General features: G+C 42.1%; 1 protein-coding gene and 1 pseudogene across 3 annotated transcripts in view; both read left to right on the top strand.

Moving 5' to 3' along the window:
* LOC108027540 (innexin shaking-B) overlaps positions 1 to 22,274 on the top strand; it is a 153,982-nt gene that overhangs the window by 12,668 nt on the left and 119,040 nt on the right. The gene's annotated exons all lie outside the window — the stretch shown is intronic.
* LOC108027487 (uncharacterized) lies at positions 19,661 to 20,236 on the top strand (annotated as a pseudogene).

Raw genomic sequence — 22,274 nt, 5'->3', positions numbered from 1 at the left:
ATGGGAATTCGAGGAAAAAATGGAAGAACCGACGAAAATAGAAACGAAATTCGGTTTATGAAGCGCGAAAATGGAAAAGCGACAACTCAAATTGGATTAACCTCATTGCCCAAACTAAGCTGACAAATAGGAAAAATATTAGTACCACAATTGCAGTGGTGTAAATATTCACAATACTTCTTGTGAAGGAAGAACTAAGTACTCAAGTAAATGCTGAAAGGAAATACAGCGCAGACATAACTATTTTTGGAAGATAAGAAGAATATGAAAAGCCATTTCGTAATTCTTCATTTGCATTTAAGCAATGGCTTAAGACGGAAATTATATTTGTATTTAAATGATATTATTCTGCCTAGCTTTTTTTCAAGCTGGCCTTAAAGATCTGCAGGTTTCCTTTGAGCCCGTTTCGCGCTTTATATCAACAATTTTCCTTTGTCCCGACATCAGAGCGATTCTGCTGAACTTTTTTGGCTTTGTCCAAACAAATTGTAAATTTGTGCCCCAAAGAGGGGAAGCAGGGCAGGGCCGTCGGCAGCACACACAAATAATTGCCATATGTGGTGTTCAAGGGGGCTGCAGCTTGGTTTGCACGGAATGCATTTGGTTTTGTGTCTCGCATAAAGTTAAACTCCCGGCTTTTTGCCCACCACGATCTCAATAAATAAAACTCTTTTTCCAACGGCAGAGGCATGAATAAATTTCGCACAGCGAATGGCTGGTGGGTGGGTGAACTAAGACACATTTGACAAGTTCATAAATTATCGGGAATGGCGAAAAAAAATGTGTGTAATTTTTTTGATTGCTGGATATTTTTCATTGAAAGCCATTCGCCGCCCCGCCCCTCCAAGCCAGTGCCTTTAAAATGTATTAAACACAATATAAAATGGCTGAGAACATTTCCATTTCGAATGGGGCGTGGCAGGCACTTGCAAGGCAGGAAATAAATAAAAGGAAAGTTGCGCTGGCGCAAAGTATAAAGAACGGAATAAAAACTTGTGTACGGCGCATAAAAAGCCACAATAAAAATCCAACAAAGTGAGACACAGCCACCGAAACTATCGCCAAGTCTAGTTATCCAGCTCTCCAGGAGGCTGGTGGGGAAGCCCCAGAAATATGGAGTACAAACAAAGCGCAAAGAGGGTGATTTGGGGGAGGAGTTGCAAGGGGAAATAATGGACAATGCGGCGTATGCGCGATTTAAATTTTTCACTGGCACGCTGGCCAATGCGAAGGGGCGAAGGAAAAGCGAGCTGAGCAGGGCCTTAAATTATACAAAAGATGTCTGGCAAAGGGGAGGAAAAACAGGCAATAGATTATAAAAGGATTCCATGGAAACGGCACGAATTGAGATAGGGAACGAAGGCATAGGGGAATCTATAAATCGTTTTCTACAGCAAATAAATTGTGGAGACGAAAAAAATGCAGGAAGACCAAAAACGAAGTTCTCATTTCCTGGACGTAAGATCAGACCATTTACCATTTTATTTATTTTTGAGCTCACCTGTTTGACTTTTGATATTTGTATAATTTTTGTATTTAATTCTAATTTTTACTATTACCAATAATAATATTATTATTTTTACTATTTCCCATCTGTAAAGCTCCCCGATTTCCGCTGCTAGACTTCGCATACTTTCTCAACTCCTTCGTTTTGCAAATCTGCTGTCCTCCTCCTCAATTTTGTGCCCGCCCGACTTCTTCATTTATCAATCATCCGCCCCGTTGCACTCAGCTGTCTTCATATGCAAATAGTTGCCCCAAGTGAATTTTTTCTAATGTGTTTTGCGTTTGCCTCGGGGGGTAGGACCTGGTCAAAAGCCTTCCAAGTAAAATGCATTTGCTCTCCTTGGCCAGGCCGTCTCCTTTCAGTATGTCCCGAGCCCCAACCCCAACCTCAGCGCCAAAACCCCAACACCATGCCATGTATACCCATTTTTTGAGGGTCATTTTTCTTGGAGGCAAAGCAAACTTCTTGCGCCCCATTTTTGCTGCTGCTCCTTTATTATCTCATAGGGTAAAAAATGAATCGGGCCCACACACACTTATGTATACACGTACACAGAGGGGGTGCTATATGGCGGCATACAATGAATAATGGAGGCCGGGGGTCCTGGGGACGAGATGCCGTAGCTGAAGCGATGACAACTATAGAAAATATTATAAGGATATGCGCCCATAAAGCAAAAGGAGCCCAAGAACAACGAGCAGCGACATCGAACGACGCCGGGGAAGACAAATAAAAGAGAAATCGTTTATTGCAAAAGAGCCCATAAATTGATTTTTTCAAATAAAAATAAAATATCGACACACGAATGGGGAACCACCACTGCCTTCACCACCGCCATCACCACAGCCCGAGAGTCAGACAGATAAAATAAGCCATCTACCATAAGGAGCTGGGTGGTGTTGGGCTGAGGTCAGATGGTCTGAAGGGCTGATGGGTTGATGGGCCGTTGGGCGGCAAGGACTAAGTGAGATGCTGCCAAGATACACGACTCAATAGCCTGCTTGTGGTCCAAAAAGAAGCCGCCTCCAAGACGCCACGAAAAAAGAGAGGAAAAGAATGGAGGAATGGCCGGGGCAGTGGGAGATAGTTCGGGGCGGAGATGCCTGATGGAGAAACATTGTCCTCGGCGTCTTTGTCGTCATCAGAGATCCGCCTACGTCCTTTTTGGCCAAGGTACACCATGTCTCCCTGCCCGCCCACTCCCCATTTAAGTTAAAAACTATTAGGAGGCACCCGCCAAGCCGCCACCCACTGTCGTAGTACATAAATTAGGTGAACCCACACATTCACCCCAAATGAAGAAAGGAGAGTAAAATGGAAACGATGAAGTTTTGCCTGGCGAGGGTTAGATGAATTTTTATTAAAAACTACGGCCGTCTCTTTAATAAAGATGTGGACGGCACACGAACACATAGAAATGCGGAAACCATCACGAGCCAGGGAACATAAATAAGAACACACACAGACGGCATTTATCTAGTCCAGAGAAAATTGTAGAAAAAATGGTAAAGGCAGCGGTCGAGGTGGTAAACAGGGGCGGAAAGATAGTTTTCCGGAGGAGCGGGCCATGGTGTTATATAAGCCCTATACTTGATTCCGTTCCAGCTCACTTCATTCAGCTGAAAAATATGTTCTGTCTTGCCGCCTCTTTTAGCTCAAGAAGCTGGGCTAATTTAAAGTTGTAAGCTGATGCTTCTACTACAGGTAATGTTCAGTAGGTTCGCTAACTCCAGAGACGCGGTTCCATGGTCCTCCAATCCCCGAGTGCCTGCCATAATCCCTCTGGAGAAGAGAAAAAGCCAACTGTGTTTGAGTGCCTTTGGTTTCTCCGCCCATAACTCGCAACATAAATCAATTTGGCCATTTATTTAGCAGCAGGCAGCAGGCAGCAGGCGACATTTGCATTTGCTTATTAAAAGCGGGGCGGAGACAAAAGCGATGGGAGGAGAAGGAGTCGGCGTGACAAATATATTTCACAATTTTAATTGGCCAAACAAACTTGAAGTTTTGAAGTAGGAACCGAGCTGAAGTTGAGGCTAAAAACTTGATTCCTTTCTTCATTTGCTGCAGTTTCTGTTTTTGCCGTTGCCGTTTCCTTTTCTTATTCTTGCGCTTTCGCATCTTCATTGTATTCAAATACTCTTTTGTTTCGACGGCATGCCAATTATGGCGTGCAGCTTAGAATCGGTTGACTGGTCCCTGAAGTTTTTGTTGCCAATATGTGGAGTGTATTCATGAATTGAACAAAAATGAGTGCTTCAAATTGTCTCTGAATTTTTAAATTTAAATGGCGCCCAACGTGGGGCTTGCTGCTCGATTTGGGATGCATTTTTGTGTAATTTCTGCGCAACCGTTGATCCTCTTGCAGAGCCAAATATAATTTGGTTTTATTTACTCCATGAGTGTATTAGTAAGTTGTTAGTCGGCAAAACTTTCCCCCGTTGTGTTTGCTGGCAACGGAGAAGTTTTCAATCCAAGAAGGCAGGTTGGCTAAATTAAAAAGAGTGCGTGGCAGGAGCGGGATGGAGATTCATGAGCGGCAGTTCCAGCTCGGCCATAAACTTTATTGCCGGAGCAGAGGCGGGCGCATCTGCCGGAGATTCGCCTCGGTGTTCGGTGCTCGGTACTCGGTGTTGCTGTAGTTTCCGGACCGTAGAGTCTGGGGCAATCATACATTCATATCCTCATGTTTATTTAACGATGCTTTTTACGCTGCACACACAGCTCGAAATGCAAAAAGGATTAAAAGTCATCCCATTCAGCCCTCATCTCGGGATCCTTCAAGCGGCGTGAAATTTGGCACTTTGAGTGGCGTTTCGCGGTCTTTACGAAACTTTTAACTAAACTGAAAGCACTTTTGTGTGTGAGCGTGCTAGAATATTAAAAATCGTCTTTTACTTTAAGGGCTCATCCAATGTCAAAGTTGATCCACTCGTCGGGAATCTTCCACTCGGGAAAAGTGTGGCTGCTGCCAGTCAATTTGTGCCCTTTGATTTAGTTGCCATGAATTTCATTTGAGGTAAAAAGAATTTCATGCGTATTTTCTATAAATAAATTTAAAGCTCTGTGGAACTCCGGGGGCAACATCAAAGCCTTATGTCCTCCCAAAGCGATTAACATTTGCCTTTCAATGTATCATTTCATGGTTATGAGTCGATGGAAGAGGCTTTTGATTGGTCTGGCTTAATGCTGAGGTTCCTGGTGGTGGAAAATAAAATACATTTTAAGGTTTAATAAAAATGATTGACCACAAAACCTATCTTTGCCAATTTCTTCAATTTATTTTGTATTTTAATAACCCTCAGCCATTGAATCAATTACCGATGTCATTTTTTCCCTTACATATCGTATTTATCCTTTTACGTGTCTCACATGTGTTCTTTTTTGACTCCTTTTATTTGCACTTTGCCCTTTTCCCTGCGTGTTTTTCTGCTCTTTGCATTGGCCAATTACGTGGGACAAAGGCAAACAGAACGAATGCCAATTGGTTGCCAGATGGAGAATGCAGCTGCAGACTGGGATTCAGATGCAGATGCAGATACAGATACAGGTGGAGATTCAGATCGGGAGACCTGCAAAAACGCCAACGAATGCCGGGAGACGTACACTTTTTAATATCACAAATGGAAGGAATTATTATTGAAATATTTACAGGGCACAAATACAATTGAAACGCCGGCAGTGGAGTGGGCCTCCTTGGTGTCCCTTGGCTCCTGTTTCAGTTTCTCTTCCCACTTTCCAGTTTCCGGTTCCGTTTCAGTTTCGGTCCCTGCTCCAGACTGGGATGACATAATTTACGGCAGCTAGTGGAGTGGAGACAAGTGTCCTCCAGCGGTCTCGGTCTCCCCCTAGGCAATTAAAACGCCAAACTAATTAGATGAATTCTGTGTGATTTCCGTATAATTAAATTGCCCATTTGAGTGGAGTCGAGTGGCGTGGAGTGGTTCCATTCAGCGGAAAGATACTTGATTTCAAAAAAATAAGCATCTTTAATGTTTGTGAAGGGGTTGAGGCAAAAACACTGGGTATATGTGGAACATACTGCCGATTCGAGCAGGCAGTGTCGTACCTTGCTGAGCTCGTAATTAAATTTCTAATCAATTGGCATTTAGGTCTTAAAACTTACTTTTTGAAAATTAAAAATAAAAGGCAACCCATGTAAAAAAAAAATTGGTCAAAAAATAAATTTCCTAAAAGTGGTGGCGATCGATAGCCCTGGTTACTAGCTGCTCAAAACAGTAGATCTATTTGTTGTGCGCCTCGATTTGACTAAATTACGACCTAAAAAACGTATTTTTGGTCCAAAAAATGAGAGTCCCTATTTTTGCGCAAAAAATACCAGTATTTCGGTCGACGAATTGCAATATGAGGTCGGAATGAAGAATGACATATATCGATGAGCTCGTAATTAAACACCTAATCGATTGGCATTTAAATTTTAAAATCAAAATTTTGAAATTTCTTTTTAGCGATGTAGGGCTTTTCGGTTAATGTTTAGCGGAATACTCTGCCCTTTGATATCTTCTTTATGTCTCGCAGTGTGGGAGGATGTTTTACAACATTTATAACATGCTAACTATACACAACACACGGCTGGGACTTTCTGCTGCCACCCACTCGACGTTTAAGTTTACGGTACTTAACGTAATTTCCTTCTGCTGGCAACTTCTCCACCCACTTTTCGGGGGCCTTCCTTTTTCCGTGGGTGCACTGCCTGGTGGGCGGTGGGTGGCGCGGCTCATGTTGATGGAGCCTCTAGTTGAGCCAAAGATAAATAAGCAAATAGGCAAATAAATCTTCATTTCAACTTCTTGTGAGGCTTTCTTAACTTTTTCTCAGCTGTTCAGTGATGCCACACCGCCTCCTGCCTTTTATGCTTCTGAGTTCTTGCGCTCCCCTTTTGTCTTTTATCTTTTTGTTCTTTTTCCGAGCTCAGAGCTCCTTGTGCTCTTCTTAGCCAATTCAAAAATTTTCAACTTACGCTAGTAAATTGTTCGGGTAACATGCACTTAAGTATGCCAGCCACCGCACTCCCACCAGCGCCAGAAAAGCCCCCGACCCCGTTGAGTTTTCTGCTCTTATTTTCGGAACCCGCAGCTGGAACATATGTACCATGCACACGCCTCCGTTTCTGTGCCTTTGGGCCCTGTTCTCTTTGCTCTTGCCATTAAAAGTTGAGCCCTGCAGGGCGAAAGTTTCCCCCGAAAACGCTTAGCCTGCTAACCAGTCAGCCAGACGCCCAGCCACCCAGCCACCCAGCCACCCAGCCATCCACTTTTCCAGCTTTTCCTTTTTCGGTTTTTCATTGTTCAAGTATTTTTGGTATTTTACTTGGTATTTCATTTGCGTTGTCTTCCCTCTTTATTTGTTCTTGCCATTCCCGTTGTCAAGTGCAACATTTTGGGGCTGCAATTGGGGGAAATTTTCCAATGGTGGAGAGGGGGAGGGAAATGGGGCCGTGAGTGATATGTAGGTGACATGGCAAAAAATAGAGGGAAAACTTTGCCGGCCGTAAGTTAAGTGTCAGGCTTCGGGGACTAATTAACATATCGAGTAGCACAATTAGGTCAGCATTGAGATGGCTTAATTATTTAGCTGAGAGCATGCATTTTTTAAGGAAAACTGGATTAGATATAGGGATTAAGAGAAGAAAAGTTCCTTTAAGCTATTTAAACATTCTTTGCTTAAGTGCCATAGAATTATATTTTGTTTTTTAGTGGATAGACTCCCCTGACTAACCTCATATTTTTTTCCAGGAAAGCCTCTGATTTTCGCAGCATCCGAGCTGCATTGATTTAAATTTATTATGCTCAACGGCAGCAGCGTGGCAAGAATTAGATTACAAACATAAAAGTTTATTTGTTTCGCTCAGTTCTCTGTTATTTTTCGTCGGCTTGCCTGTTTGTCTGTTTGGCGTTGTTGCCGGTCTCAAAGTAAAGCCAGCTTTTGGTCCTCACCTTGCCCTAACACTAATTTCATTTTGCAGGTGAGCCTGCTCTACTATTCGGGGAAAGGCACTGAGCACTGCCGTCTTACAAAGTCCCTTTGGTAAAAAATTAAAAAGGGATTATTTTCTCATGGCCAATCGAAATAATATTGCTAGGATGAAGCATACATTTGGATAAGATTAAAAAGTAGGCTTTCGTAAATTAAAATATTCAATAATTCAACAGTCATATCTAAGAAAGAAATCATTTTTTTATTTTAATTGTTTGACAGAAGGGTATCAACTAGTCTACCCAATTTCCTGCGCATTTGCCCCGTTTTCGTCATAATCCGTCTGTCTGCTCTCCTAGGCTGAGTCATTCATTCACTCACTCACCCATTCATTCAGTCATTCATTCGTACACTTCCTGCATACCTTTGCATATTTTTGCAATTCAGCGGAAAGTTCACTTCGCTCTCGTGCTCCTCTCGCCACTTCCTCTCGCTTTTCCACTTTTCCGCTTTTCCGCCACCACCGCCGCCGCCGCCGTCGCTTTTCTTCCCGAGCTTTGTGTCCTCGGCTTATGTCAGTAAACTGTAAATATTTAATTAATTTGCATGGATATTTTTTATGCCAGCTAAGTTGAGTTTATTAGTCGCGCTGAGATGACGGGGACTCTGGCTGTGTGTGTGTTTTGCCCCCGCTTTTCCGTTTCCCCGCATTTCCTCTCCGCCCTCCTCTTTTTGGTTTTTCTCGCTCTGTGGCTCTGCATAATTTACCAAGCTCTTTAAATGCTTACACGTGTGTTTGTGTGCCAGTTTCCCGTTTGCTTTTCCGCCTTCCTCTCTCCCAGCCAAAGGAGGAAAAACAAAAAACCTGTGACTCGGAAAATGACCACAGCTGTAGGAGCATTTTCCGTCCCCATTTCCTTGAGCTTGCGAAAAAAGTTGACCCATCTTTGGCCACATTTTATTTTATTCAAAACAAAAAATGTGTAATTTAAGTAAATACTGTAAATTAAGATTTTGAAAAAGTATTAAGGTGAAAGGAATTTTTAACTATTTTATAACATTAAAACTTTTCATTTTTAGAATTGAAAGTGAACTACTTCTTTCATTCTGCCTTCCACATTCCGCTAATGCCTTTAATTTTGAAGCATATACCCTGCAAAAACTTTATAGATCGCAAAAAGGTTCTCAAAAAAGGTCACACGCTGCCCCACACTTCCTGTCGCCCCATCGTTCTTTTTATCCACCTGCAACCCCCTTTTTCCAGTTCCCATTTTCCACTTTCCACCACTCTTGTGCGTTTGTCCGTGTTCATTATTGCGGTTAATCTGTTTGTTCTGCGCTGCCCGTTGCTTGGGATTCACTGACAAAGTTTGCCAAAAAAAAAAAAAATAAATAAAAAAAGAACTCCAATTTCCACATTTTCCCAATCTTTTTATTTGAGGTGAAGGTATTTTTTTCTTTTTTAATAAGCCTCACTGGATGGTCAGGTGCAAAAAAATTAAGCGAAAGTGTTGGTCATTGGACAGAGGGATGATGGGAACATTTTTCGGGGCGGGGGTGGTGGTTTTTGCGAGGCAATCATCTTCCTGGCACGTTGTTGACATCAAAATAATGATTTTGGGGCGGGGAAATGAGGGTGTTGAAGAAAGACCGCAAAATGAAAGGCGTTGTGCGGCAGCAATGCAAACATATGCCCGGAAAACACCAGAGACAAACACCGTCGGGAGAAGGTGCACTTGAAGAATTTGAATTAATAAATGTAGAATACAGAATAGAAGCTCAAGGAAAAAGTATCCGAAAGATTCTCTTCTTTTAAACATAAGCAGCAAGTATAACAAGTATGAATCAGGAGCTTTGAAAATATCCCAGTGTATTTAAAAACTGTTGAGGAAGGAGATGGCTGTACAAGGAAAGAGACGGCTACAACGAGCACACATAAGCCCGCCCCTCCATCCCCCTGCTTATCACATTTGTTGCTTGCTTTCCTCATCATCAGAATCATCATCGTCCTTATCATTTTCACCCTAATCATCATCATAATAATGATCTTGTTGTTGTTAATTACAAAAAAAATGCAAAAGCACGAAAATGCCGCTGTTTACCAAATTAAATGCTACTAATTGGACGAGTTTAGCGTCGCTCAAGTGTGTGCTTTGCCCCGCCCCCCATTTCCCACCGCCCGTCGCCATTTTCCACCCCCGACCGCGCCCACTCCCGCCCCTTTCGGCGGTTATGGCTTTTGACGGCGGCCCATAGGAATTTTTAATGAAAGAAGTTATTAGTATGTATCAAAAGCATCGTTAGCAGCCCAAAATGAAAGTTGAATGCTGTGGCCGGGGGATGTAGATACACATGTACATATGTACTTGCACATGGTGGATGGGCTGACGAGGGTTAATCGTACACAGGTAGAAAATACCCAAACATTTCTGGCTTAAATTCAACGCCAATTTGGGGATTGGGAAAAGCTTAGCCCCTTGCACACCCTGCACTTTTTGGCCAAACGCTAAAATATTTAATTCTTAAGCTGACTTTAGCATCCCGCTCTTCGTCTGCTCTAATTTTCTAAAAGGTTCTCTAATCTCTGCTGTCCCTGGAGTTTTTCGGCAACATAAAAGTCCACCTTAAGTGCGGGTCAATGCTTTTACTCGGCTGCTTTCAGCCCTATTACTTATTTATATTACTTTTTATTCTCTACATTTATTTATTTCATGGGCGCTGCAGCAGCAGATGCAACCAGCAATGACACACTAAGAGAGGAAGCGAAATCAAAACCAAAGCAGTCCACGGGGCGTATGAGTAACGTCAGATGAGCCGCTCCACTTTCCACTCCTCCCCACTTTCTCCGCGCCGCTTTTTTCCCTCTTGTGCCCACTCCACCAGCCCCATGTGGGGCATTAAAAACGCCTACGACTGCCTGCAACATTTCCTCGTAACCCCATCAGCCCTTCAAGTATTATTAATAAAACGTTGTCGCATCGTTGAGCGCATGATGTAGCCGCTTAGGAAAAGTGGGCGGGAGAAAAGCGGCCAAATGGGGCCAGTGGGCGTGGCCTGACAATGCTTATGGAACAGTGAACATTTGCAACAAAACAAAATCCGGAAACCACGACAACGACCAGCGAATAAATACGGGCAGTCAACAAAAGGCAGAGAGTGGGAGTGGGCGGGCAAAAGCTGGGTTAATAGGTCTCCATATGGGAAGGTCTAGCTCGGAGTGATTGTGCCCGGGATAAATTGCACCCGTGGATGCGCGAAAAATTCGCATGGTTCGGATTAAATATACCCAAGTATTCGAGGTGCAGCTCAGTTTTTCAATGTGATATCTGAGGGTGTTTTATCTGACCAAAAGGATTTGTTTAATAATGATAAATTCATATTATAAAATGGTGAACACAAAATCCTTTTATGACGTACAAAACACATTTTAAAATGCTTCAACAAAATATATATCAAAATTCTATAATTTTTGTTTTTTGTATTTTAAAATAAATCTTAAAACGTCCTACAAATAATAACAGCTCTCACTAAAAATATTTAGCACACAAGTTTGTTAGTCAGTTTTTAAAATATTTTCAGCACTTTTCAATAGCTTTTTCCTGTTTTTGAAAACAAGCCAATTCCGGCTCAACGAAAAGTATTGCATACTTGTGGGCACTCACACACACTCCCAGCTCACCCACACTGCGGAAAGCGATGACGTAGATGTTGATGAGACGTCGACGTGGCCTGATTGACGCTGCGAGCCATTGTTGTTGACTTGGCAGTTGGTTGAGTGCCGGAACGGAAGTGGAAGGGGCTCCCAAAAATATAATTCATATTTAATACGCACGCGGCTTCGTTGGTGTGCGAGCTCACATAATTAGTTGCAGCACACGGACTCAGATACACACCCACACGAGCGCACACACGAGCAGACAACGGAAATCAGAATTTATTTACCAGAAATAAATAATTAAAAATGCCTGGGAGGAGGTTTTTCCGGAGATCTTCCACCGAAAACTGTGCAAAATTTAATAAATAAATAAATAGCAGACGAAAGCACACACACAGACTTGGTTTGACATGCCGCTCAGCTCGGCAGTTAATTAAAAATTGCGCCAAAAAGAGGCGGAAAAATATTTCCCAATTTTCCTCGAAAGGGTGCCTGAAGAATGCTAGTTGCTGCTAGCTTTGCTGGCTATTCGGGGAAATCTAATATCGTTTTTGGCGAAAAATGCAGCTTTATCTTGGCGTGCAGTATTTGCGTTCTGGCTGTGGGAAAAATTATTTGTATAATTTATATGCACATAATTTATGCAGAATTTATGAAGTATATGTCCAACATCCGGTTTTCTTTTCACAATTTAGATAATATGGTTTTTAATGGATAATTTCGGTTCGATAAATAAAATATGCTCGCATAGTTTATCACATTAATTGGATTTTAATAACATCTTAACCTTATCGAACTCAGTACTGAATTATATGTTTTCATTATTTAATGAAAGTTTTTTGTATTACCTATAAGATAATACAATGAAATACAATCCTAGTATTATTTAGCTGAGGATTTTTTATATCCAAACTTATCGGCCCGCAAACTCTTCTGTTATGGTCAATTTTAAGGCAAGCAAAGTGAAATAAATTTCATGTTCTACTTAATTAGACTGGCTGCGAATTGAATAAACTTGCAGATAATATTCTTTGCGTTTTCGCAGAGTTTTGGCCAAAGATTTGCCGTTTGCGAAATGCGAATATAACTAACATAAATCCCCACGTGCGGAAATGAGTACACAAAAGCTCCAAAATGATTTCTATCTGTTTTGGGGGGCGGCGAAGCTGCGCCTCAATAATTTAAATTTCCAGCATGTGTGTGCATGTGATTTTATGAAATTAATTTCGCCTTCATGGCACATTCTGTGGTTATGAATTTATTAAAATCGCTTGGCAGAAACTGCACCAAATGGCAAATTAAGCAGTTTAGCAGCAGATTTATGTGCGGCCCCACGCCCCACTGCGTAGGCCGAGAGTCTTTATGAAGTTGCTAACATTTATGGCTAATAAATATGCATGTGATCAGATAAAACATTTGATTTTTATACCGCTGACAAATCAAAGCAAAATTGCGTATGCGCCATGTGCGCCCTTGTATCATTGTGGCTTTGAGTCGACCGAATCGGTTTTTATGGCCGCCAATTACGTTTGATGGCACGCAACTTCTATGGATTATCTTCTTAGCTGTATCTATATGTTTTTCCCCCTCTTTTTGGGCTCATAATCTCTGGAAACGCCGGCCTTAAATGGCCGTCAGTTGCCTTCACTTCTCGTGCCAATTTCCACGGAATTTGTGCATTCAACGCTCGGGGTTGCAGCTCATGTTCAACCTGACACGATTTTCCTCTTGGTCATCATAAATTTCATTTATCTGTTCGTTGTTTTGGCGTATGAAAATCAACGCATCAAGCAGATTGCACAGAACTAGTTTCGATGTGCATTAAGAATACCTAACACTAGTAAATCCGTAGATGTATCTTAGGAAAAAAAATTCTTTAAAATTATGGTTTTTGTATCACTTTATTATTTTAAAAAATTGCACTTAGAAAGTATCGATAATTCATTTTTAATCATCATCATCACCATCAGTGAAATTGCTATATTGGCTATTTTTTAAATATATATTCAAGGAAATTCCCTTATATTAGTTTCAGTTTACTTTTTACTACCTAAAGAACTGTATACTTGTAGTTCGTTTAACTCACCCGTAAGTCTGCTGCATTTGCGCTTGCATAGCTGCCTTTATTCTTTTCTTTGTTTATCTGGGTATTTATTTAACATTTTCTGTGTTGTTTACTGGCCAAATAAACTTTTCCACACATCATTAGCTGGGAAATGGCAATCAATGCCAGACGCGGGACAACATCAAGCAGTTTCCTCTGGCTCGAGTTTTCTAGCTGAATTTTCCCATCTTTTCTATCGCTCAATTTTTGCTGGGCCTGTGCTAATTTAGTGCATTGTTGCAGGCAGGCAGCTTTTCCAGCTTTCCCAGCCTCCCCAGCCTTGCCGGCTTTTCTCGATTTCCTCGGGAACGTGCTAAGTGCTGGGCAGCAGGGAGAAAAGTACATTGCACGATCAAGTGAGCAGCTCCATAATGGTCGTTTTTAGGCCACTGACTCCACGATGAGTTCGTCTGACAATCCAGAGGGAGCGGGGCTCGGGGTCCCGATGAATTCCCTGTTATTGGTCACGTACAGCCGGAAAAGCCGGAAAGCAGGGGCCGGCGGAAAAGCCACAGAAAACGGTTGACTTGTGAACTTTGTAAAGAAATTAATAAGTGAACGTTGTCAAGTACAATTTATTAATCGGGTAGAGGGCCTCCGCTGCCCAGTCATGGGGGAAGAAGCCTGACTAAATTTTTACTCGAAATTAAAAATATATTTAGCAATTTGGGGCAAAATCTGCCTAATAAGTGCCATTAATGCTGAACATAATTGTAATACATTTAAGGACGACTGTCGTGTTTAATTATTATGGTTCCCAAGTTAAGCTAAAAATAAACAACTAAAGGGACACTTATCCAAGCAAATTGTACCTTTTCGGCAAGCAAGACTGCCAAGAAAATCAACTGGATGCCATAATTACTATATTGGTTTGCCTGGATAACAAAATGCTGATAATGTACCCCTAAACGTTCCCTAATTGATTTATGGCCCTGAAACGCACTGCAGTCGCCATAGAGAGCCAGCAAATCAAATTTGTTTGTGGCTGGTTACATTATTATGCGTATTATTATCATTGGCCCAAGTCCTTCCTTCCTTTGGCACCTCCTTGCTCGATTTTTCCAGACCTCCACCCGCCATAATTCTATTTTCCTTCACGACATTTCCTTCTCGTTCCCCCTTCCCCAAGTATTTCTCTGGTTTTTATGACCCAAAGTCGTAAAGGCAAATACCAGAACTGGAGACGAAACTAGACGGGGCTGTCACGGAAAAGTGGGGGAAAATTCGCGTAAAAACCGGGCGGAAAGGGGAGGGAGAACTCCGCGCTTGCGGCAGTGTTAATGAGATCTCTTGGCCACGTTTATGGCATTGTTTAAAGCCACGAAAATCACGGGAATTGGCATAAAAATGGCTAGCAAATCTATAAGGCAGACACACAGCTACAGATTTCTAAGCGTAGTAAGCAGCAGTCGAGCGTTTACAAATTCAATTTAATGGCTCGTATAATGCCCGTTTACGATCCCTTAAATATTATGCTCGAGCACAAGTTAATTATGTTGAACGTTAAATAAACATCAATTAAAAAGTTGTTGCCATGCAAACATATTTCGTGCATTTTAAAGACAGCCTCGGAGAGGAGAGGCGGAGGGCGGAAAAGCGGAAAATGGCAGCCCGGCACGACAATAAATATTCATAGCCGAGGCTGAGTCGTAAAACAAATCAAAAGTCATCAAAAAGTGCACTTTGCTCTAATTCCCTGTCTCTCTCTCTCGGGCTTTTCTTATTTACTTTTCCCCCATTTTCCTGACAAGTCATGCTATGACCTATGACCCCTTCCCCAGAGCCGAAAAAATATGGAGAAAACGTATCGAAAAAATGGGAAATCAAGGAAAAAACACACAGCAGGAGCAACAATCAGCATGGCAACAACTGAGCCGCCCGGAAAACTTATTAATAAACGTTATGACGACAACAACAAGGCTTCTGCCACCCCTTTGACCCCCCTTTGACCCAATCCCAGAAAACTCCAAACGACATCCAAATTGGCAAAGTTGGTACGAAAACGAAACGGGCCAACAGAAAAATCCAAAAATAAAGAACAAAAATCGTAGGAAAGCCAGTGGAAAAGCAATGACAACAAAGGCAGCTGCAACTAAGGGAGCAACAGCAGCGGCAACAAAAGCAGCAACATTAAGCAAATAAGGCACACGGGCAGCAACTACGGCAGCAACAGAATTCCGAGCCATTCGGGCGGCATAATTGCAAAACTGTTTTCATAAAGCCCAGCAGCAACATCAGCAGCACACCAGCAACTAGCAACACCAGTAACTTGCAACAGCAGCAGCAACAGCGACTTGCAACAGCAACAGCAGTAACTTGCAACAATGCGGCAGCCAGACTGGAAAACAAGGATTGCCGCAAACAATCGAGTACCGAAATAAGGAAAATGTAGAGTACAGTGAAAACCGGGTAGAGCAAACGTACCTACTGCCAATAAAGGGCCTGTGAACTTAAGTTTTTATTCAGAGAGCTTAACTTAAAAGTCACTTTAAGTGTGCATAAAATGTGAATTTAAAAAAATAGGTTTTGGGAACATACAACAAATTTTTAGAAGTATATACATAAAAAGGTTTTGGAAAAAAACGTTGTCAACAACAAGGATTGTAGAACAGATACTTTACAAATAAAAGCTTAAAAAAATTGTAAATGCTCCGTCAAGGAAATTAAAAATATTATACTAAGTTTATTGAATATAAACAAAAATTTGATATTATTCATCTATACACATACTTTAAATTATAATTTATGTTGATCTGATCTACAATTGCAATGGTATGATATCCTGTTTAAAATATTATGATGATGGGCAGTCTAAAATTGTTATGATAGCGTTATGCTGGTCTGCCATCGGCACCAGAACAATTAGCGCTTTGTGAACTCCTCGGTCCCATTCTTGTGGACTGTTTCTCCATTGTCTGGCAGGTCTAGTTTCCCCCCCCCCCCCCCCCCCCCCCCCCCCTTTCGCCGTTTTCCGTTGTCCCAGCAACATTTGTGGCAATTAAAGCGGAGATTTCAAGGGTGTGGAGCCGGGAAAACTTAATGGGGTGGGGGAGGGGGAGTGGAGTTGCTAGGAAAACCAGGGGCGGAGTTGATTTCATAATTTTAGGGGCCCCGCGGCGTGTAAACAATTTACAATCGATGCCCAGCTGCCGCTGCTGCGATGTCCGCATAATATGTATGAAAATGAAATTAGTTTCGTCATAAAATATTCATTAGAGCCGATTCCTATTGTAATTTGCATTAATTGAATTGTTTGTTAAATTGGAAAATTCTCGCCAGCATTATAAATTGTGCTTAGCTGCCGCCCCCGAGCTCGCTGGTCGAATAACCATAACCATTTCCTTCTCGACAATCCCGCAACGAGGGCAATAACCATAATAATAAAATGAATTAAATATGACCCGAATGCTGGGTCCCGGAAACCCCAATCCAAGCCCAAGCCCGAACCCGAGCCCAAACCCAAACCCAAACCCAAAACCCCAACCGATTCGCACCGAACTGAACCGTGTAAATCCAACCGCACTGTGATTAAACAGCTCAAACAATTGTCGCACGTGCGTCCATCTCGACACAATGGCAAAAATCTCACACTCGACCGCAAATTGAATTTAAAATGAGATCCGAGCATGCACGTGTACAGTGGGTTTCGGTAGTGTAAGGCTGTCGGGCTATAGGCGGAGCATTCCTCAGAGGAAGTCATGCCTGGCAAGTACACTCTACAAAAGAAGTGGGCTTTATATGGGAAAATGCTTCTGGCAGTTGTTCGGGAATGTCTTTCAAAGAGGAAAAAGTATTCTAAAAAGTAAACTCATGTTCTGGGCTCTTCTCTCATAGGAACATATACTTTATGTATCTGCCTAAATGCCCCACTTAATGCACCAGTTTATGCCTCCAATCGCTTACTAAAATTGCAAACTTTTTCCCATTTTCCCACCGTTTTTCCAGGTAAGCCCACGTGAATCTCCCCCTCCGCCCCCGGGAGCATCATCAATTTATGCGCCCAAATGTAATGATGTGTATGTAAGTGAAAAGACGATTTTCTTATTGATTAAATTACACACACATGAGCAGGCACACTGGAAAGAAAGAATTTATATGTCTCGGCTCCCCCCGGGGCGATAAATTTCGGGGAAATCTATATCTGTAAATGCGATTTCGGTTTGTTGGTTATTATACTTTGATGGCCATTGGATTTGGCCAGAATGGGCATATTCGATTTGGTTTCTTTTCGGCCAAACGTTATATAATCCCAGCACAATTTGCGGAGAAGAGTTCACGGAGCGAGTGCAATTTTTTATCCCCCCAAATTATGGGCAGTAAAAAAGGGACACTGGCGTTGCATAAACGGTTTCTACACACAATAAAATAGATTATTTCAAGCGATAGTTAATTCGCGATAAACACCATAAAGAAGAGATATCACTGCGAAAAAAGACCCGTAAAATATCCGTTTGACCTCAATTCAAGTTTTTCCCTTTCACATTACTTTTGGTGCGTGTAAAGGGATTTCGAGTTTTTGCACTCGTATGCCTGGCTTAAAATAAATATTGCACAGATTCTACGGTGTAGGTTACAAAGAATCTTTTCAATAAATACGAAGGAATATTAATTCGGTGTGTACCTTTCCTTTTACCGATGTTATTACCCGCTTGAATTTTCCTCTTGGTATAGTCTAAATATCTCGACGATTTGAGCAGCGCTTTAAGAGTATTCCCTGCAGTCCCCATCTTATGCTGGCCGTATTAATCTCACAATTCGTTATGGACACGATTCCATTGCCGGCACTTAATTAATCCTGTCACACATTGCCCGGGCATCCGCTCCGTCCCGCTCTAGCCGCCTACTGCCCTCTCTTTCCGCCGCATTCGCCGGTCTCGCTCTGGTGCTCACCTTCGTTGACCGCATGCGGTGCTTGAGTTTTATGTGCGGCCCACGTAAGTATGCTACGCCATTTGGCCCATGAATTTAGCCAAGGGGATTTCCCATCCGCCAGCTGGCCCCCTCGCTACTGCCGAGGACACGCCAAATAGTTTTGATGCCCATTTAATAAAATTTTCTATCTATTTTCCTGTCTCAGCTCGACGACTTCTCCTTGAATTCGTTTTGTCATTTATAGTGCTTTCTGGCTGCCACCCCCAGCCCAGGCACCACGCCCCTTCTGCCGACTGCGGAAAATACCGCCCCCGCTGTCCCCGCTGTCCCCGCTGTCCCGGCTTTCCTCGACTTCCTTCTCCAAAGCCGGAAAGTGAAAAATCCCAAACGGAAATACATTCATTTGCTTGTTTTACTTTTCCAATTTCAATGCCGGGGCTTGTCTGTCCCTTTCTTTCCCCCCACAAACACACACACATCGTTGCATATGTGGGCGGTGGAGCGGAGGGGGCGTGGTCCGGGGACCTCGTGCCGCAGTCACGTTTAAAACATTAAAGTTAGATTTATGACTTTTCGGGTTATAAAATGACTTTAGATTGATTCCCGTCACATGATGACAGTTTTTCGTTTTTCACTCGCCAACCAGCAGAAGAACCTTTTCCCTCTCCCTCCACGCGTCCCCACTTTCCCAGGAGAGGTCCTGCAGAGAGGTCCTGGGCACCATGTGTAGACAATGAATTTTTAAGTTGTTCATAAGTTGAGGCACCGGAGGACTTTCCGCGCTGTACGAGTGGGGCTTACTTGGGAGGCCCCAAGCCAAAAATTGGTTTACTTGTTCTCGGTTTTCGTGTTATTTATTCCTGTAGGGTGTTCAAAATATATATATTATCAGAAGGTCTGTTAGAATTTATATAATGTTTTCCATTAATAATAATTAGAACTCAACTAAAACAAATTTAAAAAATCGTGGCATTTTGATGTGATCTGTTCCTATTTTTTTTAGGTATAGGTACTATTATTATTATAATAATGATCAATACTAAAATAAGTTACACAAGCTAAGCTTTTTTAGTTTGGCGAATACATTATTCGGTTTTCTCACCCATGTATTCCCTTCAAAAATATTATTTAATAAAGCCGAACTAAAATAATTAAGTTTTTCTTTAATTGAACATTGTATTATTTATTCCCTAAGCATTTTTAAACATTATAGCTTAATCAAAATAACTTCCACGATTCCCTGATTTAAGTTCTCCATTTTCCCATTTATATTATATTATATTATTTATGTTTTTAATGTATAAAATAATATTTTATAACTGAATCTATCTAAGCTCCACAGTTCCGTGATTAAATTGTGAGCAGTGAATCTTTTTTTTCCCGCTCGGCGACTAACCGAAGGCGCCTCTTAGCGCGCACTAATGTTAATTTAACATTTTGGCCTAATCAAAGGCCATTTTTAATTAGCCGCCGTCCATTTGCGCGCTTTTCCCCGCTGATCTGCGTGGATTTTCCGCTAACCTCAAATGCTGATGAAGAAATGCCATGACAGAGTTGCATTTCCGATGGAAACCCCTTCTGGAAAATGAAACGGGGCCATCGTGTATTCATTAGCGTGTCGCTGGGATCTGCTCTCCACTTTTCTTCTCCACTCAGGGAAAGTCGGAAAAGTGGGAAAGGGAAATCAGTGGCAACCGGACCGCGATAGAGTTATCAAACGTAGCCGCAGCGAACTATTAATGAAGGTGGTGGTGCTGGGGGAAATCTGGTTGGGGAAGTGGGTGGAAAGCGGGTGGAAAAGGGGGTGTTGGTTACACTTTACGTGCCACTGCACACATTGTGGCAGAAGGAGACGGCAGAGGGAAAACACACGGAGCGAGAGAGAAGGTTAGATTCGAAGCGCTAATTACGTGGTCATTAATTGCGCTAATTATTTTTCATTTTGCCCCGTCCAACCCCAACCCCTCCCTCTGCCCACCACCCCGCTGGTTTGCAATTTCCATCCATTTCCATTTTTGCGTCATTTGCATTCCGTTTGTTCCTTGTCTCCAGATTCTCCATTTCGTTGTCCTGTTTTTTACGCCTCGGTATTTTCAATTTGCAGCCAGTTATTCGCAAGAGGGAAAAATTCAACAAAAATAGGAAAAAACATGAAACCTAGAGGGAAAAGGAAAATGCAGGGAAGGTGACTTTTCCTCTCTTCCATTCCATTGCATTTCCCGTTTTATCTCGTTTTTTGCTCGGCTTCACTTTTCCAATGTTGTTTTCCTGCAGAAAAATATTTGATTACTATTCTATTTCCTTTCGTTCCTTTTGTTTTTCACTAGTTTTTCATTAGACACTTTTTTAATATTTAGCACTTTTTCATAACTTTCCCCCATTTTATTGGCCTTTTTTAGATTGATAATCTTTTGTATCAGCCATAAATTAATTTTCCGTTGTGTTCAAAATCCTACATTTCTCTTTCTTTTTTTAAATTTTTGTTTGGTTTCCTAAATATGTATTACTTAAATATAAACATTATAAAATTTTTACAAATATCATCTTCATTTCGTTTTCATTGCATAACTAATTGCTCTGTTCCTCTCTCGGAAAATCCCATTTATTTGATTTGAATATTTTTTGAATACAGTTTTTCATTTCCGTTGAATTCCCAACAGGTATTTTTAATTCGACCGTTCCCACCCTCCTGGCTTTTCCGACCGCTTTTCCTTCTGCTCCCTGCTGTTGTTATTCAGATTTTTTCATTACGTCCATTTTCTTATGCACATTTCTGTAATAAGAAAATGCGCATGAGGTAATTTTCCTGGCTATTTGCAGCATTCTGCAAATTGGGCACACCGAAGTGGCGGAGGGGATGGGGTCTGAGGCAGGGGGTGGGAAAATGCTGCGAGGGTGGGAAAAGTAGTGGGTGGCCTGGGGTAAGCCGCAAGTGACCGACATTTTGTGTCATCGTCGACCAGAAATGAAAATGGCTAAAACCGTGGCAACGGAAAAGATGAACACGCTGCAGCGCCCCAAGCCGGGGCGGGGGAAACTGGGGGCGGGGCATCCGGCCAGGGAAACGCAGGGGAAAAGCGCCAGGGAATCGGTTGTGTCGGTGTCACTGGTAATTTGATGAAAATGATGCCACCGCTGCTCCATTTTACACTTGGCGCTAATTGAAAGTTTCATCAGCGGGAATGAAAATGGGCTTGGCAAATGGAAAATGGGGGCGTGGCACTTGGAAAATAGAAAATGAGGCAAAAATAAACCAGAGCAACGAGCAGGGGACTTCCTTTGAATGCCAGATGATCACTGCGATAATTGAGGGAGATTAAAGGGGATTAATTAGATGATGAGATAATGAAGAGTTAAGGTGACTTGCAGATCCCACAAATCAACTGGGACTTAATGAGCTAAATATGGGAAAAACTAATGATTTCAATTAGTAGTCGGAAAATTGATTTGAAAGGGGATGCGTAATTTCTCGCTTAGCTTGATAAATGACCTAACAAATAATTGAGCTCAAGAAATCGAACTTAAGAATTAGCGGTTTTGAGGTGCATTCCAAGGGATTTACGTGTATCTTTAAAACTGTACGAATTGTCAACAAATAAATTAAAGACATGTTATTCACGACAGTTTCTGGGAACTCGAAAAGCGTTTCGAGTTTGCAGCTTTAATAATAACAAATGATACTTTGCAGAACACCATCTAGCAACTAAGCAAGAAAGGAAACTCGCCTGGAAACCCAGTTTTTAGACAAACTACAGGAGTAGAACATTTGAGCACACATGCTTCCAAAGTCGTTTCCCCGCCACCCATTTAGGGTCTTTAGTTATCCGCAAAAGTTTTTGCCCCGGGATTCCGGGTTGTCTAATGAAATAAATGCGAACTAATTATTTATTTAGATCTCGCTTCCTCGCTCGCAGTTTGCTCAGCCATTCAGTGAAGAGGGGAAACTTTTCATTTGGCTGGGCTGTTAGGCTGTCGACGCAAAAAGACCAGCGGAAAAGCCGGGGAAAACACAAATTTTGGGGCCACACACAAGCATCATCAGCATCAGGGAATGTTTCAACAGTTTACACAAAACTTGAAATTAATCAGAAAATTGTTTGGCCAGTCCAAACTGCAATTTGCAGTTTTTGCGGGCCGCCAAGTTGACGGCAAATAAATATGTGGCCCACTGTGACGATGGCCCAGGGACCAGCAGGATA

Source organism: Drosophila biarmipes, chromosome X (genome assembly GCF_025231255.1).
Source record: "Drosophila biarmipes strain raj3 chromosome X, RU_DBia_V1.1, whole genome shotgun sequence".
Classification (NCBI taxonomy): Eukaryota; Metazoa; Arthropoda; class Insecta; order Diptera; family Drosophilidae; genus Drosophila; species Drosophila biarmipes.
This window is presented reverse-complemented; position numbering and strand designations above follow the sequence as displayed.